The sequence below is a fragment of the Larus michahellis genome, chromosome 1, assembly GCF_964199755.1.
Source record: "Larus michahellis chromosome 1, bLarMic1.1, whole genome shotgun sequence".
NCBI classification, from domain to species: domain Eukaryota; kingdom Metazoa; phylum Chordata; class Aves; order Charadriiformes; family Laridae; genus Larus; species Larus michahellis.
Window position 1 is genome coordinate 162,991,678 of NC_133896.1, and position 12,101 is coordinate 163,003,778.

Sequence of the window (12,101 nt, forward strand, 5' to 3'; positions counted from 1 at the left end):
TGAAGAATGAAAGGAAAAATAAGTTACATACATATATATTGTAAATGTCTAGAGATCCATATATGGACTTAGAACTTTGATTTTCATTTCAGAAGGCTGGATGTGTTGTGTGGTTACTTTATTTAAATAAGAACATATGTCTTACTGTGAGCTAAATGAGAAAGTTATCTTGCTTTACTGATTTTTTTTCCGTAATATAATGCACATAGGTAAACAAATACTTCCGTTATCATATGTTTACTGTTGTTGCTGGACTAATTTGTGTAAGTAGATATGATACTGGAGAATGTAAAACTGCAGGATTTTCCAGCAATCATTATTTTGTAGCATTATTTTACTGATTGTTTCCAGTCTTCTATAAAAAGATACAAATCCAGCTTACATATAGAAAATCCATCTGCAGACCTTATTGACGATACAACTATGTCACTATTGCACAGAACAGATCATCAGTGTGTTATCCTTCCCTTTCACTCTTGGAAAGGTCTAGTGACTCCAGAGACATCTGAAGTTGTACTTAGGTCTTCAGTTTGTTCTGAGTTTGCAGTTTTTTGTTCACTGCCAAATGAAGCTATTATGTTGTCATACTTAATAAATATTAATAGTAAGAAATAAAGTCTCATCAATACTAATATTAAGAAAATTTTCCGAAATAAGATGATTTTGAGAAAAATCTGCATATGTTCCGTAAGGCCAAAGTAGTCCTTTGTGAAGTGCTGTTACGGGCCACTACCTGTATTTTCTTATTGAGAGGTGTCCATTAAGCATGTGAAGATGAGGACACAGGGTCCTGAATGGGGAATTGATGACCAGCATGCACATTTGAACAGCGTGGGAAGAACAAGTTACTGTTACAGCCAGTACAGACTTTGCAAAGAAATGGGCACCTGGATATTAATGCAGAGAGAGGGAGGGGAGGCCAACAGGCTGACTTTTGTATCAAGCTTGATTTCTCAGCTTTTGTGTGTGGAAATACCATCTTCGTTCACAGTTGAACCTAGGGACTATGAATAATATGTTGCTGCGTATTCTAATCATCTTTCACTGTGCTGTTTAAATTTGTGGGTTTGTGAATATAGACGAGACGAGACTAGACTAGACTAGACTAGAATAGACTAGAATAGACTAGAATAGTTGGAAGGGACAGTTGCAAGGGACCTACATTGATTGTCTAGTCCAACTGCCTGGACACTTCAGGGCTGACCAAAAGTTAATGTGTGTTTTTAAGTTGTGTTTTTAAGGTTTTCCTCTTAAACTAGGAAGCCTGTTCCAGTGTGTGATCACTCTCTTGGTAAAGAAATGCTTCCTAATGTCCAGTCTAAACCTCTCTTGGTGCGGCTTTAAACCGTTCCCACATGTCTTATCACTGGATCCCAGGGAGAAGAGGTCCGCACCTCCCTCTCCAATTTCCCTCCTCAGGAAGCTGCAGAGAGCAATGAAGTCACCCCTCAGCCTCCTCCAAACTAGACAGACCCAGAGTCCTCAGCCACTTCTCATAGGTGAATTTATCTTTGATCATCATATGATGAACTTATCTTTGAAGCGTGTCTGATGAGTCTGTCCGTACAGAATGAGTAGCTCTCTGGAGTTGGTTCCATTGCCATAATTCATGTAATACATTTATAGATGACAACAGGGATTATTTCGTTTGCACACTGACATTTTACTCTAAAGACAGTAGAATAGATTAGACATAACCACTGTTATGCAACGATAGTCTAAGTAGAAAATGGCTGCATTTGTTGTTATTTTAACAACTGAGGATTTGCTTACAGCTTAATGTCTTGTAGCATTCATCAGTGAATAGTTACAGTAAAATAAAGTGCTTTAATTGGTGCTATTCATGGAGTCATAGAATAACTTAGATCGGAAGGGACCTCCAGAGGTCATCTAGTCTGACCTGCTGCCCAAAGAGGTCCAGTTAGATGAGGTTGCCTCTGGCTTGGGTTGTCCAGGTGAATCTCAGACTCCTCCAAGGATGAAGATTCGACAGGGTCTCTAGATAGCTGTTCCAGTGCTTGACCAACCTCATGAAAAAACTTTTTTTCCTAATGTTTAATCGGAATGTTCCGTGTTCCAACTTGTGTCCTGTCTTACCACTATGCACTTCCAGTAAAAGTTTGTCTTCATCTTCACTGTATCCTCCAATTAGGTAGTTGTAGGTAGCAACAAGGTCTCCCCTTTGCCACCTTCTGAAGGCTGAGCAGAGCCATGTCTCTCACTCTTTCCTTCTACGTTTTATGCTCCACCGTCTGAGCTTTTTGTCGGCCCTCTGCTTGCTCCATTAAGTCTGTGTCCTCCCTGTAGGAGCCCAGAACTACACGCAGCTCAAAATTAGGCTTGTGGATGTGGTCTCACAATTGCTGAGTAAAGGGGAAGGGTGGCTTCACTGAACCTGGTGCCTACACATTACTCACATGAGTAAGATAGAACTGTAGGAAAAGGATATGGGCTTGTGCCATGTATAGCAGCTTTCATAAAAAAATGTTAGAACTGGATTAGCCTTTTTCAGATGTTAAATCAGAGCTTTTTGAATATGTTATCAAATTGTTTCTTTGACTGCTAGTCAATGAATAATCCTTTTTTAGTGAAATATTTGACTTACTCTTTGGATTCTAGGGAAAATATTGTTTGACTATTATAACTCTGCCAAGAACACAGTGATCCATGGACTTCCAAAGATAGTGGCAATCACAGTAAAATATGTCACTGTTTAGAAACCTATTAGCATTTATTAAAGATGTTTGTATATGAAACATCTTTGTATAAGGAAATTTGTTTATGAACTGTAGTCCTAATTTAAGTGCATTCAAGACTTTGTGGACGTAGGATCGTTGAATATATTGCCATATGGTTCTACTGAACTTTACCATAAATCAGTATTTCTGTAAATGCCTTAGGGATTGACATGCTAATAAACTTTTGAACCATGATTAATGCAAAATTGTAGTCCAGAGAGAAATCTAATTTATGGAGAAGGTAGGCACCATCCACTTAAGTCCCAATTAATAACAATGTAAGTATAGCTGAGCTAAGAAGATTTTGAAAATGTTAAGTCATGTCTAATTAACACCTTCTGAGGACAAATGACAAATTTTCTTCCTTTGGTTCCCAGGGGCTTTAGAAAAGAAAAGTAGTTTCTGAAAATCCTAGCCTTTTGTCTGTAAAAAGCTTCCCTTGTGTAAGCTCAGTGACAAAATACGGTGATACATCCATGCAAGTATTTTGTTATCCTGGAAGGAAAGTTAAACTGAAACATTGCTGTGAGATTGTACCTTTTTTTACTCACGTTTCCTTCCGAATAGTTGTTGCTGTGCTAGTAAAATCTAATCAAAATTTGGGCTGCCTGTGCCTTGTGAGTGGTGTTTGTTGGGTGTTCCATTTGCAAAGGCAATCGACACAGAGGACTCTTTGCATTTCAAGGGCACTGCTCATATTGATATCCACCACCTACAAAGAAAGTAGCCACTGACGTGTTTTGGCAAGGAGCACAAAATACACATATTAAAGAAACCAGAAGATCACAGTATGGGATATATCTACTACAGGGGTGTAGGTCGTTTTGTTTTCAAAACATTATATTGATATTCCTTATTATTGCTGTCATACAATGTTTGCTTCTAATAGGTGTTATGATAGATTGACTCCTCTGGAAGAATTGAAATGGGTATAAATGTGCAGTCTAATGGATTATATTCATATATAGGCACTACCTGGGAAGAAAGCACTGAAAGTATGATAATCGTATTACAGGTTTTGGTATTGCAGGCTCTTGTTACTTGTCATGAACAAGTGAACTAGTCCTAATAAGGTGTCCGTCTTTACCTTGAACTCATCTCCGGTAATGAAATAACAGGCTATAATTTCTTACTGACTGAAGTCTTTTTAAATAAAAAATTCTAGAATGGTCTACCTAATGTTGTCTGTCCGCATTATATAAAATATATGTACACTACAGTAAGACAACTTGCAATGCTTTGTGGGGTTTTATATGAGAGAGAAATAGAGAATTAGACAGAATCAGTTGTTTCTTACAACATGTTTTTATGCTTGTAATAAACTGTCTTCTAAATTGAAGAATGATGGTCTGTGCTAGCACTTACTGTGAAATGATAGAGTAGCTCAGGAAAATACTGTGTACACAGTATTAAATCTATTTCAAATAGATAAAGTCAGTAAATATATAACATCACTGACTAGAGAATAACTTTAATGAATACTACCTGGCCTCCAACTGAATAGTTTGATGCCATTAAAAGTTGTTAATTATTTCATCGAGCAAGTTATTCAAGTAGTTATAAGAGAAACTCTTATGGCTTACTATTTTGATTTACATTTAATCTATTAGGGTTTTATGAGCAAAGAATTTTGAATATGGATTTCAGTCATGAAAATATGCTGTAATAAGTACAGCAATATTTTAATATTATTTTTAAAAAGTATTGGATTCCTAGATATGCGAGTTTTCATAGTTATGTATTTTCTCTGCAACCTTTCTATGTAGCTCACACATTTAATGATTTCAAAGCATTACAAATTCTGTTCTCAGGATAGCACATGAATTAATGGATGACGTGATTTAGCCACATCAATATTTTTGTAGGAATAACTTATGAAGCATGTTAGCAGATGTCTACTAAATTTTGTTACAGACACAACTTAAAAAGACCTGATGTTTTAGACATTAAAAATCCTGATTTCTTTCAATGTAGTTGAAAAAAAATTAAAAAGATTAATAGTAAATTTCACAGACTTTCTACACATTAAAAAAGCTGTGGAGTATGTAAAATAAAAAAGGCCATTTTAATAAAATGGTGAATGAGCTTCTCTTAACATTACCACATACATCTTATTTCTTTGTCTTAGACCTACAAACATATATAAAGTACAGCTTTACTTCAGGGGTGGTTGAAAGTAAGTTTAAAGGCTAGGAGACTGCTTGACTAGTTAGAGCATCAAAACATAGTATGTGGGAAAAGGCTATGCGTTGACACAAATTTTAGGAACAGGAATTTTTAATTGTATGAAACCAAATTTCTATTTTTAATTATTGTTGACAAGAGAGCACGAACAGTAACCATACTGTCATGGACTTAAAAGTCTCTCAGTCCAAATGTAATGTCCAATAATTCTTCAGGGGTGTTTCAAGAGATTGCTTAGTTTAATTTTATTTTTTATTCTCTCATGTAAGATGGAAATGCATTAACTTAGATCATCTTCATGGTGTAATGTTTTCCCTAGCTATACTTAGGGTATATCTGTTCAGCAGATAGAGGCTGAATCATAGTATCGTGAAACACAAAGCCCCGCTGGTACCAGGGTGGCTGAATAATGCAGCGTAGAATCAGAGATTTAGCAGAAGTAAGGTATCGCTTTTATGTTGGTACAGGGAACAGTGATGGGTTTGTTATCAACTAACCTCTCACAGAATAAATTTACTTCTTTGGCAATCACTTTTTTATGCTCTAAGTAATATTTTATTAGGTCAGAAATACTCTGGGTTACTTGGAGTTTATCAGGAAACATATAATAAGATGCTTGCCAGAATATGGAGTATGAAGATTTGCAGACACAGGCAAAGTCTAGGTAAGTGACTAACATCTGATTCATTGAGATCATTAAACTGGAACTTCCACATTTAGCTGAAATGATCTTGATTTTACTGCCTGCTACTGGTGATTTATATTTCTATAAAGAATCTAAAAGTTTAACATTGTGTGCAACCATAATATAGTTCATTGGTTCTGTGAATGAATATACAGCCTTCTAAGAAATAAATGCAATTTTGGCCACCACAGTACTACACCATGTACTGATGTATTAAATATAATAAATTTAGTGCAAGTTACTGAATTCAATTTGACGTTAGTATTTTTATGATCTCTTTAGTTCAGAATTCCACTTTCTTCAATTGATCCTAGATTTGTTTACACGATCTTTATTTCCCAGGATGTGAATAGAGTTTGGTGACTCTTTGGTTCTGATTTCTTTCACGTCTCAGGCTCCTTGGTCAGAAAGAGCTCTGCTATAATCAGCTGCATCAAGGAAGTTCTAAGTCTGTTTAAATGAAAGCAGATCAATCTTCTTCACTGTATCATGAATAAGATTTAAATTGGTCTGCCAATTACATGCAGTTTATGTCTACTGCATAACTTACTGATTGATTGGCAGGCTTCTGAGAGCACCATGAATGGACTAATGTTTGTGTCTGTTGAAATAGTTCACGAGTCAACTCGTAACCCAACTGGCAAGACTCACGGTCCCTCAGAATCAAAGCTCACATTTACGTGCCCACTCATATGTCACTTCTGAACATGACTACATGTGCTTGACATAGGTCTGTTCATTGATTCAAGGAAAGTTTCCAAAATGATCTCCTCATTGAAAAAAGGAGGTGGGGTGAAATTAGAGAAAGAAAGGTAACTGTCAAGCCTGAAACAGATGAGCAGCAGACGTCTGAAAGATTGCAGGGAGCCTAACCTGTGATGAAAGGGCTTTGTATTTCCTTTAAAAATTATCTTCTGCTTTCTAATAAGGTATCTTCTGAAAGTCATCTCACATGGGTATGAGCAAGGTAAGGATACCTTACTTTAAAGGTACGTTATCTTTATTAGAAGTTTTTACTTTCAGCTTTTGTATTAGGAGGTGGAATAAGGAGATAGAGAAATATTCCAGGTAAATTGCTTGTATTAGATACAATGGCACTGGTGGCATTATATAAAATAAAATAACCAAAGAGTAAAATGTGCCAAAATCTGAGAAACTTTCAGGAAACTGTGTCCATGATGTGAAAGAATTCGTGTTCACGACAACAAAAGGAACCAAGTAACAGATATCTCAGGTGAAAATTCAGCCTTTAGGGAATGAGAGATGAATAGATATCATTTCACTCTGTGGATACTGTGAGGATATTTGAAATTATCTTCATTATCCTGCATCCTCATTGCGGCTTCTAATCACAGTCATGATGGTATTAGAAAACCTACATTGAAATCATGTTGTGAAAAAGACGCATGGTTTATCCTGTTCCTTTGTTAAAAGAGTAACACTAAAATAAAAAGTGTGAGAGTTCTTTCTCCTGTCTGTTAAAAAAGCCTAGTTGACACTTATTTTAGTATTGTCATGCTGAAAATTAGAAAATTTTTTATATAGCACAAGTAGTGCACTGAATTTAATAGAAATATCTTTGTTTTCACTGTGCAGTTGTGACACGTCAGCTAATGAAGGAGATTACAGAAAGTCAGAAATATGGTCCTTGACATTTCCCCCATTGCTAAATCAATTACATTCACAGTAAAACTTTTGTACTAACTGAAGTAGTTGTGAGGGGCTTTGTCAGACTTTGTTTCAGTAGCACTGAGCGCTGGTCGCTGACTTCAGTACTCCTGCAAGGGGCTACAGTGAATGGTTGCACCAGTAGCTTTCAGCACTCTCGGTGAATTCATGCGGGAACTGAAACAAAGCTTAATCTTCTACCGACGCAGTCACAGATAGATGGGAGCCGTTTCCTTTGCTTCTGTCCCCTGCTAAAGGCTAGTTAATTGAAATCGGTGGCCTTCTAGAGGGTGTTCCCAAGCAGCATTAGCCGTGTGCGGAGAGCACATTTTGCTCCTCGTTTTTTCTTATAGGTGCTTCGGTTGCTGTAGTTGCTATTTGTCTTCTCAAGAGGAGGGAGTTGAGGATGGCGCAGGCTGGAGCCTTACCTGAGCCGTATGGGATTAACTCTCTACATGCAGTTCTCTGGAGGTGGAGACAGGCTTTTCATGCTGTAATGAAATGCTCTGGTTGCCATGATAAACTGGGGTCTGCAGCTGTTTCCAGTGGCAGCTGATGGCCGTTTGCATATACGGAAGCTTTTTTATCTTTGCTTGCACTATATAGATTTTTGGGTTTAAATAGAAATACTTTTACTGGGATTCATCAGCGCTAATTTGAGGGTCTGCAATTGTCTGTAATTAGTTGTTTGTGTCTAAAGTAGGCTCTTCCAAAAGGTAATTTCTCTGGCCAGTTTTTCTTCATTGACTAAAAGGGAATCTTAAAGCACCTAGGCTGGATGATGACACCTAGCCTTTAGGTATCTCACAGTGAGTGATTACTCTAACTCGTTACTTACAGATTTGTTGTCAGTGGACAGTGAGCACTACAGAAAGTATACATCTGTATGACAGCTCCTCCTGTAGCGCTTATGGCATTAACCCATTTATGCTTAAATGAGTTTCTTCCATAATCATCCTAATTCAGAAGTTTGTTTTATGTATTACAGATCTGTTGTTTACTATAGCTTATTACAAGTGTCTGTTTTGCCTTCTTTTCAGTACTTTTACTGTTAAACATTCCACCTTCAGCTAACAGGAATGGAGAAATCACACAATTAGTTTAATCCTTCTTATAAATCATGGAAATAGTAATTGAATTGTGGTGAAACACTGTCAGCTGGCTTAGCAGCTTTTAGTAACTTTTCCAAGGAAGTTTCTGCTATGTTACAGACTGAAAACAGAAGATGGAAATTCTGAAGTGACCGAAATGATATGCTGTATAGCCCATGGTGTATAAATGAGTTAAGGATCAGGAAGTTGTGTTGTTTTCAAAGGTCAGGTAGTAAAACATAATATGTGGCTCCTGTCATCCTGTGTCAGCATGCTCTCATGTGCTCCTGATGCCTAGTGGTGAAAGCTCAGTCTCAGGATTTACAAATCACAAACAGGAGCAAGAACCTTGACCTGGAGGGCAAGGGCATAACCAGCAGAATCAGTGGCAAGGATAAGAAAATGACAAGATGCTTTGATTAAATGGAGTGTAATTATGTGAGGGGAAAAAATAGAAAGAGAAAACTACTTCCCTGTGGTAGTGAAAAGCTCACAGAGCAAACATGAAAAAAGACCCTGTTGATTTAAGATAGGAGTTTCCCCTTCAATTCTAGTTCTTCAGATTATAAGGTGAAAATTATTTGTCCCTATGAAAATTTTTTTTACATATTTATATTAAAAGATTACAGTTCTGTACTATATATAATGCTGTTGGAAACCTAGGTGTGTAGTGCAGACCCCGTGCTATTCTGTGTTGGGAAAAAGTATATTATTTCAAATTGTCTTAAAATTTAACTTAAAAAATACTGGAGTTCTTTGGTGTTGGCAGCTGTGATTGATAGCTTTAAATATTATTTCATAGCAAACAGTGTTTATATCCATTATTTGAATAAGGCATTCAGCCTACGAAAGTTGATTCTTCTGTCTCACCATTTTCCTGTGTTTTTCTGTTGCTGTTTTGCAAAGTGCGTATGTCCATCACGAGGACATCTGTTCCCAGCCTACTGGGATCATGTTGCTAGTGAAATGCTCCGATGCTGTTTCCAGTCACAGGAAATTAAAAAAATTACAACTGATTATCATGAGGAAAACAAACATGAAGTTGCCTGCAGCATGCTGCTGGTTGGGTGTTACTGCCTGTGGACCAGGGAAGGTTAGAGACCGTGGCACTGGAATATACGCACCTGTTTCTATGGTTACTTGTGCCTGGTTTTGTTGGAGTGTTTATTACAGGAAAGTAATGACTCATATTACACAGTGGGGCTTTTTGCACTATTTTTGCATTAGAGTATTAGAAAATCAAAGGCATTTAAATTACTTGGCGAACTTACATGGTTCATACACTTCTAAAATAAAAATGGTAATTTTTCTAAGCAGTCAATGGGTCATAGAAGTTTTGAGTGAGAAAGTATTTTGGGGCATGGATTGAAGTATGTGTCCATATAATAGTGACTTACCATGGTGATCAAAATTTAACCTTAAAGTTGCTAAGAAAAAATATACCACGTACTGACTTTCATAATGTATTTAGAAATTGCTCTTTAAATATACAGACCAATTGGATGAATAAAACTTTACTTTTCAGTAATGGTAATTTTATTTCCTTTCTAATAGCACTTTCAATGATGTTTTTCTTCATGAAAGCAGCTGTTATCAAGGGATATTTTTAATGTATATCACTTACTTCATGTCAGGGTAAAATGACACATACTGGGACAGCAGTGAAATCAACATACTGGCTAACATGTTATGAATTCAGGTAGGAAGAGAGAGAACTTCATCCCTAATGTGCCTTTCTGTGTTGAAACTTGCATTTTCAGGGAGGTCTGCTATAATTAAACAATATTTTTATTTTATTTTATTTTATTTTATTTTATTTTATTTTATTTTATTTTATTTTATTTTATTTTATGACCATGTTCTCTTCTCTCTTAATTTGGGAGAATAAAACAAGACATCAAGATGAAAAACTCTTAATGACATCCAAATCCCTGTGGAAGAGAATAAGAATGTTTCTGTGCAGCTGTATTTTCATGAAAATGATGAAATTTGTGTGGCATTTTAAGGAAGTAAGCTGAATGTAAAATTTCATTTCAAAGTATTGTGTTCTCCACCACTAATATAAATATTGCATTCTTACAGCTATGCTAAGATTGTTATTTCAATAAGCTTTTCCTGGTCTCTGTAGTGTAAAATGGATTCTCCAGCTTTTAATAATGCTAATTACCAAATAATAAAATCCTCTTTCTGAAAAGTGCCTCCTTCTTATCTATTCCAACTTTCATCATTGTGGCTTTTTCTTCTGCTGAAGGATAGCCTCGAATGACAATCATAAATCCAAGTTTTGTCATGTTAGATGAGACTGTTTGCCTATCAAATCACCCTGCTCAATCTCCAGGCAATATTTGATGCTTCGGGGTGAAAACTTTCACCTTGAAACATTTGGATCCAAATCCGTCCATTGCATCCACCGTAAATGTTGGAGCTGGGATGGGCAGAATCCTGCTGGATGAAGCATAGCAGTGTTTAACACACATCATCTCTCAAGGCTGCAGTGTATTTCCAGGCATCAGCAGATGTCCACGTGTGTGGAACTAGATGTAGAACTGGAGTCTGCCCCAAGGAACTGGCATCTTGAGGAGATTATCTTAGATGCACACAACCAGAGAAAAGTCTGGGTTGGAAGGGACCTATGGAGATGGTCTGGACCAACCTCTTACTCAAAGTAGGGCCTTAATTTGGTTATCCAGGGTCCTATCAAGCTGAGTCTTGAATATTTCCAGCAAGGGAGATGGACTTCTCTGGACTATGTGTTCCAATGTTTGATTGATCTCACAGTGAGGAATTTTTTCCTGGGCACTTCCTGGAAACATTGAGTACTGTTCCAGGTAGGAGGAACCTATTAATTCTCCTCCTGATCAGCCATTTTTAGATTTGCTGAACCTTTAATACATCCAAAGGAGCCGACTCAGCTAGTAAGGCAATACTGATGGCACTGAACACGGTTGGCTAATGAGCAGATGGACAGGGAAATTAAATTCAGGCTTTCAGCGTAGTAATCCTTAAAATCTCTCTACAGGGCATGTTGGCACCCAACTGCAGCAGTAAAGTGGTGTACCGAAAAAGCAGCAATGTAATACACCAGCGAAGCTCCTTCCCCATGTGTTCCGTAGCCATACCTACTGTTAGGTATTAGCAATACCTATTGATACTAATACTGTTACCTATAATACCTATTAATGCTAATACTGTTAGGTATTAGCAATGGTCTTCTGTTGACTACGTATGAAGGCTGTGCCTGGCACCTCTGAATAATGGACAACCTCAATTACTTGTCACTCAGCTGAACTGAAATGCTCTGCAGTGATTTTGCCGAGATGGGAGGTGTGTTGAGGCAGTCCTTTCCATCGTCTTGTGGAAATGGTTATTTCCCTTGATGCTTTTTCTGCTTGAGGAAGGGAGTGTTGTGTAATGTTTTCATGTTTGTTTCTGTTCTGTTTTTAAATTTCCTTTAACAGTTTTGGTTTGAAACATCGTTTTTAACTCCCAAATCTCCCCTGTTTTAGAGCAAACACTGTTACAGGATTTTTAGCAAGTAAAATGGTCTTTGTTTGTTTGAAAGTCTTGATTCTTACTTCACAGATGGGATTGTTTCTTCCTCTCACAACTTCTGTAAAACTTACTTTTTGTTCATGACAGAAGTCACCGAATCAAATGAGATGGAGGTTTTTTATTCTTTCTCTGAACAGCCCAATAAGAATTCTATTTTGATTATTTACAGGCTTTTTGGTGGTT

At 37.0% G+C, this 12,101-nt stretch overlaps 1 protein-coding gene across 3 annotated transcripts in view; it reads left to right on the forward strand.

The window, feature by feature from the left end:
- The window catches only part of NALCN (sodium leak channel, non-selective), a 232,194-nt gene that overhangs the window by 12,689 nt on the left and 207,404 nt on the right, over window positions 1-12,101 (forward strand). The gene's annotated exons all lie outside the window — the stretch shown is intronic.